Below are 8,434 nucleotides of genomic sequence, written 5' to 3' on the forward strand. Positions count from 1 at the left end.
AAACATCGATTATTCCGATCTAGAAAGAGACAGAGACAGTCGATCCGCGTTATGTTAAATATCTCAAGGTTACCGATTCCACAAAATTATAAAAAGTATACGGCTGTGTAGCGGGGATCAAAACGAGTAATTTCATGTATAAAGTTTAATTAAACTCCCAATAGTTTGCCGGGAAACATCGATTATTCCGATCTAGAAAGAGACAGAGACAGTCGATCCGCGTTATGTTAAATATTTCAAGGTTCCCGATTCCACAAAATTATAAAAAGTATACGGCTGTGTAGCGGGGATCAAAACGAGTAATTTCGTGTATAAAGTTTAATTAATCTCCCATTACTTTGCCGGGAAACATCGATTATTCCGATCTAGAAAGAGACAGAGATAGACGATCCGCGTTATGTTAAATATCTCCAGGTTACCGATTCCACAAAATTATAAAAAGTATACGGCTGTGTAGCGGGGATCAAAACGAGTAATTTCATGTATAAAGTTTAATTAAACTCCCAATAGTTTGCCGGGAAACATCGATTATTCCGATCTAGAAAGAGACAGAGACAGTCGATCCGCGTTATGTTAAATATCTCAAGGTTACCGATTCCACAAAATTATAAAAAGTATACGGCTGTGTAGCGGGGATCAAAACGAGTAATTTCATGTATAAAGTTTAATTAAACTCCCAATAGTTTGCCGGGAAACATCGATTATTCCGATCTAGAAAGAGACAGAGACAGTCGATCCGCGTTATGTTAAATATTTCAAGGTTCCCGATTCCACAAAATTATAAAAAGTATACGGCTGTGTAGCGGGGATCAAAACGAGTAATTTCGTGTATAAAGTTTAATTAATATCCCATTACTTTGCCGGGAAACATCAATACTTCGATCGCGCGAGAGAGACAGAGAAACGAACAGACTTTTTTTCGATTTACGGCTAAAATAAATTTTTCTCATTTTATTCAATAACACATTCTTGCTTAGATAACTTTTTTACATAGGGATTAAGCATTTAGAACGATATAATGTTTAAAATAAGGGCACTTTACTCTTGACATTTTACGGTTTTTTCAATTTTCTGAAAAATCCTATCATTAGATTTTTTTAAAAATACGATATTCTTGCTTAACTAACGTTTCTACATAGGGATTAAGCATTTAGAACGAAATCTAATGTCAGAAAATGGCACTTTACTCTTGACATTTTTCGGTTTTTTCAATTTTCTGGAAAATCCTATCATTAGATTTTTTTAAAAATACGATATTCTTGCTTAACTAACGTTTTTACATAGGGATTAAGCATTTAGAACGAAATCTAATGTAGGAAAATGGTACTTTACTCTTGATCGGTACGTTGGGACTTTGAAAATATTCGGGCGTTCCAATCGCTCGTCTGTTGCATCATAGCGCGTCTCGGCGCAATCGACCGATTCGCTCGACCCATTATTTTCGATTTACGGCTAAAATAAATTTTTCTCATTTTATTCAATAACATATTCTTGCTTAGATAACTTTTTTACATAGGGATTAAGCATTTAGAACGATATAATGTTTAAAATAAGGGCACTTTACTCTTGACATTTTACGGTTTTTTCAATTTTCTGAAAAATCCTATCATTAGATTTTTTTAAAAATACGATAATCTTGCATAACTAACGTTTCTACATAGGGATTAAGCATTTAGAACGAAATCTAATGTCAGAAAATGGCACTTTACTCTTGACATTTTTCGGTTTTTTCAATTTTCTGGAAAATCCTATCATTAGATTTTTTTAAAAATACGATATTCTTGCTTAACTAACGTTTTTACATAGGGATTAAGCATTTAGAACGAAATCTAATGTAGGAAATTGGTACTTTACTCTTGATCGGTACGTTGGGACTTTGAAAATATTCGGCCGTACGCGGCGCGTCTCGGCGCTTCGAACAGCTCCGGTGTCCCCATTATTTTCGATTTACGGCTAAAATAAATTCTTCTAATTTTTTTCAATTACATATTCTTGCTTAAATAACTTTTTTACATAGGGATTAAGCATTTAGAACGATACATTGTTTAAAATAATGGCACTTTACTCTTGACATTTTACGGTTTTTTCAATTTTCTGAAAAATCCTATCATTAGATTTTTTTAAAAATACGATATTCTTGCTTAACTAACGTTTCTACATAGGGATTAAGCATTTAGAACGAAATCTAATGTCAGAAAATGGCACTTTACTCTTGACATTTTTCGGTTTTTTCAATTTTCTGGAAAATCCTATCATTAGATTTTTTTTAAAATACGATATTCTTGCTTAACTAACGTTTTTACATAGGGATTAAGCATTTAGAACGAAATCTAATGTAGGAAAATGGTACTTTACTCTTGACCGGTACGTTGGGACTTTGAAAATATTCGGGCGTTCCAATCGCTCGTCTGTTGCATCATAGCGCGTCTCGGCGCAATCGACCGATTCGCTCGACCCATTATTTTCGATTTACGGCTAAAATAAATTTTTCTCATTTTATTCAATAACATATTCTTGCTTAGATAACTTTTTTACATAGGGATTAAGCATTTAGAACGATATAATGTTTAAAATAAGGGCACTTTACTCTTGACATTTTACGGTTTTTTCAATTTTCTGAAAAATCCTATCATTAGATTTTTTTAAAAATACGATAATCTTGCATAACTAACGTTTCTACATAGGGATTAAGCATTTAGAACGAAATCTAATGTCAGAAAATGGCACTTTACTCTTGACATTTTTCGGTTTTTTCAATTTTCTGGAAAATCCTATCATTAGATTTTTTTTAAAATACGATATTCTTGCTTAACTAACGTTTTTACATAGGGATTAAGCATTTAGAACGAAATCTAATGTAGGAAAATGGTACTTTACTCTTGATCGGTACGTTGGGACTTTGAAAATATTCGGGCGTTCCAATCGCTCGTCTGTTGCATCATAGCGCGTCTCGGCGCAATCGACCGATTCGCTCGACCCATTATTTTCGATTTACGGCTAAAATAAATTTTTCTCATTTTATTCAATAACATATTCTTGCTTAGATAACTTTTTTACATAGGGATTAAGCATTTAGAACGATATAATGTTTAAAATAAGGGCACTTTACTCTTGACATTTTACGGTTTTTTCAATTTTCTGAAAAATCCTATCATTAGATTTTTTTAAAAATACGATAATCTTGCATAACTAACGTTTCTACATAGGGATTAAGCATTTAGAACGAAATCTAATGTCAGAAAATGGCACTTTACTCTTGACATTTTTCGGTTTTTTCAATTTTCTGGAAAATCCTATCATTAGATTTTTTTAAAAATACGATATTCTTGCTTAACTAACGTTTTTACATAGGGATTAAGCATTTAGAACGAAATCTAATGTAGGAAATTGGTACTTTACTCTTGATCGGTACGTTGGGACTTTGAAAATATTCGGCCGTACGCGGCGCGTCTCGGCGCTTCGAACAGCTCCGGTGTCCCCATTATTTTCGATTTACGGCTAAAATAAATTCTTCTAATTTTTTTCAATTACATATTCTTGCTTAAATAACTTTTTTACATAGGGATTAAGCATTTAGAACGATACATTGTTTAAAATAATGGCACTTTACTCTTGACATTTTACGGTTTTTTCAATTTTCTGAAAAATCCTATCATTAGATTTTTTTAAAAATACGATATTCTTGCTTAACTAACGTTTCTACATAGGGATTAAGCATTTAGAACGAAATCTAATGTCAGAAAATGGCACTTTACTCTTGACATTTTTCGGTTTTTTCAATTTTCTGGAAAATCCTATCATTAGATTTTTTTTAAAATACGATATTCTTGCTTAACTAACGTTTTTACATAGGGATTAAGCATTTAGAACGAAATCTAATGTAGGAAAATGGTACTTTACTCTTGACCGGTACGTTGGGACTTTGAAAATATTCGGGCGTTCCAATCGCTCGTCTGTTGCATCATAGCGCGTCTCGGCGCAATCGACCGATTCGCTCGACCCATTATTTTCGATTTACGGCTAAAATAAATTTTTCTCATTTTATTCAATAACATATTCTTGCTTAGATAACTTTTTTACATAGGGATTAAGCATTTAGAACGATATAATGTTTAAAATAAGGGCACTTTACTCTTGACATTTTACGGTTTTTTCAATTTTCTGAAAAATCCTATCATTAGATTTTTTTAAAAATACGATAATCTTGCATAACTAACGTTTCTACATAGGGATTAAGCATTTAGAACGAAATCTAATGTCAGAAAATGGCACTTTACTCTTGACATTTTTCGGTTTTTTCAATTTTCTGGAAAATCCTATCATTAGATTTTTTTAAAAATACGATATTCTTGCTTAACTAACGTTTTTACATAGGGATTAAGCATTTAGAACGAAATCTAATGTAGGAAATTGGTACTTTACTCTTGATCGGTACGTTGGGACTTTGAAAATATTCGGCCGTACGCGGCGCGTCTCGGCGCTTCGAACAGCTCCGGTGTCCCCATTATTTTCGATTTACGGCTAAAATAAATTCTTCTAATTTTTTTCAATTACATATTCTTGCTTAAATAACTTTTTTACATAGGGATTAAGCATTTAGAACGATACATTGTTTAAAATAATGGCACTTTACTCTTGACATTTTACGGTTTTTTCAATTTTCTGAAAAATCCTATCATTAGATTTTTTTAAAAATACGATATTCTTGCTTAACTAACGTTTCTACATAGGGATTAAGCATTTAGAACGAAATCTAATGTCAGAAAATGGCACTTTACTCTTGACATTTTTCGGTTTTTTCAATTTTCTGGAAAATCCTATCATTAGATTTTTTTTAAAATACGATATTCTTGCTTAACTAACGTTTTTACATAGGGATTAAGCATTTAGAACGAAATCTAATGTAGGAAAATGGTACTTTACTCTTGACCGGTACGTTGGGACTTTGAAAATATTCGGGCGTTCCAATCGCTCGTCTGTTGCATCATAGCGCGTCTCGGCGCAATCGACCGATTCGCTCGACCCATTATTTTCGATTTACGGCTAAAATAAATTTTTCTCATTTTATTCAATAACATATTCTTGCTTAGATAACTTTTTTACATAGGGATTAAGCATTTAGAACGATATAATGTTTAAAATAAGGGCACTTTACTCTTGACATTTTACGGTTTTTTCAATTTTCTGAAAAATCCTATCATTAGATTTTTTTAAAAATACGATAATCTTGCATAACTAACGTTTCTACATAGGGATTAAGCATTTAGAACGAAATCTAATGTCAGAAAATGGCACTTTACTCTTGACATTTTTCGGTTTTTTCAATTTTCTGGAAAATCCTATCATTAGATTTTTTTTAAAATACGATATTCTTGCTTAACTAACGTTTTTACATAGGGATTAAGCATTTAGAACGAAATCTAATGTAGGAAAATGGTACTTTACTCTTGATCGGTACGTTGGGACTTTGAAAATATTCGGGCGTTCCAATCGCTCGTCTGTTGCATCATAGCGCGTCTCGGCGCAATCGACCGATTCGCTCGACCCATTATTTTCGATTTACGGCTAAAATAAATTTTTCTCATTTTATTCAATAACATATTCTTGCTTAGATAACTTTTTTACATAGGGATTAAGCATTTAGAACGATATAATGTTTAAAATAAGGGCACTTTACTCTTGACATTTTACGGTTTTTTCAATTTTCTGAAAAATCCTATCATTAGATTTTTTTAAAAATACGATAATCTTGCATAACTAACGTTTCTACATAGGGATTAAGCATTTAGAACGAAATCTAATGTCAGAAAATGGCACTTTACTCTTGACATTTTTCGGTTTTTTCAATTTTCTGGAAAATCCTATCATTAGATTTTTTTAAAAATACGATATTCTTGCTTAACTAACGTTTCTACATAGGGATTAAGCATTTAGAACGAAATCTAATGTCAGAAAATGGCACTTTACTCTTGACATTTTTCGGTTTTTTCAATTTTCTGGAAAATCCTATCATTAGATTTTTTTTAAAATACGATATTCTTGCTTAACTAACGTTTTTACATAGGGATTAAGCATTTAGAACGAAATCTAATGTAGGAAAATGGTACTTTACTCTTGACCGGTACGTTGGGACTTTGAAAATATTCGGGCGTTCCAATCGCTCGTCTGTTGCATCATAGCGCGTCTCGGCGCAATCGACCGATTCGCTCGACCCATTATTTTCGATTTACGGCTAAAATAAATTTTTCTCATTTTATTCAATAACATATTCTTGCTTAGATAACTTTTTTACATAGGGATTAAGCATTTAGAACGATATAATGTTTAAAATAAGGGCACTTTACTCTTGACATTTTACGGTTTTTTCAATTTTCTGAAAAATCCTATCATTAGATTTTTTTAAAAATACGATAATCTTGCATAACTAACGTTTCTACATAGGGATTAAGCATTTAGAACGAAATCTAATGTCAGAAAATGGCACTTTACTCTTGACATTTTTCGGTTTTTTCAATTTTCTGGAAAATCCTATCATTAGATTTTTTTTAAAATACGATATTCTTGCTTAACTAACGTTTTTACATAGGGATTAAGCATTTAGAACGAAATCTAATGTAGGAAAATGGTACTTTACTCTTGATCGGTACGTTGGGACTTAGAAAATATTCGGGCGTACGCGGCGCGCTCGGCGCTTCGAACAGCTCCGGTGTCCCCATTATTTTCGATTTACGGCTAAAATAAATTTTTCTCATTTTATTCAATAACATATTCTTGCTTAGATAACTTTTTTACATAGGGATTAAGCATTTAGAACGATATAATGTTTAAAATAAGGGCACTTTACTCTTGACATTTTACGGTTTTTTCAATTTTATGAAAAATCCTATCATTAGATTTTTTTAAAAATACGATATTCTTGCTTAACTAACGTTTCTACATAGGGATTAAGCATTTAGAACGAAATCTAATGTCAGAAAATGGCACTTTACTCTTGACATTTTTCGGTTTTTTCAATTTTCTGGAAAATCCTATCATTAGATTTTTTTAAAAATACGATATTCTTGCTTAACTAACGTTTTTACATAGGGATTAAGCATTTAGAACGAAATCTAATGTAGGAAAATGGTACTTTACTCTTGATCGGTACGTTGGGACTTAGAAAATATTCGGCCGTACGCGGCGCGTCTCGGCGCTTCGAACAGCTCCGGTGTCCCCATTATTTTCGATTTACGGCTAAAATAAATTTTTCTAATTTTTTTCAATTACATATTCTTGCTTAAATAACTTTTTTACATAGGGATTAAGCATTTAGAACGACATGTTGTTTAAAATAATGGTACTTTACTCTTGTGATTTTTCGGTTTTTTTTGATTATTTTGAAAAATAAATTTTTGTAATTTTTTTAAATACGATATTCGTGATCAGTGAACGATTTCACATATGGATTAAGCATTTAGAATCGTGCGGACGCGTTATTAAAAAAGTTTACTCGATGCGATGGGACTTTAAAAAGTTTGTGAAAATTTTCATATTGGGAAAAAATGTGTAATTTTTTGTCTAGTTTACGGTAGTGTAATTTATTTTAATGTTTACTATAAAAATTTTTTTCGTTCGTTCACGCGCTATGTTACAACAGCACGGCCGGGCGGTCTGTTGCCGCAGCGGTTTACACTCATAAGCGCGCGTGCTATTCGGCCGGCGGCGCCGGCGTCCTTGCCGGCCGTTCGGTATCTATAAGAGATACACGGTCCGTGCGAGGCGGACGGAGCAGAGCGGGTTTTGGGCCAATTCTACGATCTCGGTCGAGAAGCTGTCTCAGAGCTCCTTCGGGGCTTCGGTCCTGACTGTTTCGTGCCGTTTACGTTACGGACTTTTCTCCACACAGCGTGGCCACGGGTCGGTGTCTTTGACCGAATGGCCCATATGTGGCAAGCCCTACGGGGTTGGTTACCCGTATGCACTTTGTATGTATACTCGTACTCACTGAGCAATCGACTCTTCTGTCCGAGCGATGGAAAAATTTTTTAAAATGCATCTGTAAGATTTGGAAGCAAATCGTACCAATTGAAAACTGTGGCTAAAATGAATAGCCCAGTGGAGAGAGAAAACTATCAAAAAACTGATTTTTTAAATCAAGAGGTGTCAGAAATCGAAATGCCTAGCGCGAGCGGAAGAACACGCTTTCTCGCCAGTCCAGCATGTGTCCTGTCCGTTCTTCCTCGGCTTGCCGATTTTGCCCAGATCAGAGGTTTCGTGCTTCCGGCGGTCAGAAGATCAGCGTGAGCGTACGCGCTTCCACGACTATGGCATCACCCATGTACTTTTTCCTTTGAATATATTTGAGTACATAAAAAATATTAAAACATATAGAGAGAACTGTGTCTTGGATCTTAAAAATTTGTCAATAGCGATGATATATTATTACTTAACTTGA

The sequence above is a fragment of the Megalopta genalis genome, unplaced genomic scaffold (assembly GCF_051020955.1).
Source record: "Megalopta genalis isolate 19385.01 unplaced genomic scaffold, iyMegGena1_principal scaffold0287, whole genome shotgun sequence".
NCBI classification, from domain to species: Eukaryota; Metazoa; Arthropoda; class Insecta; order Hymenoptera; family Halictidae; genus Megalopta; species Megalopta genalis.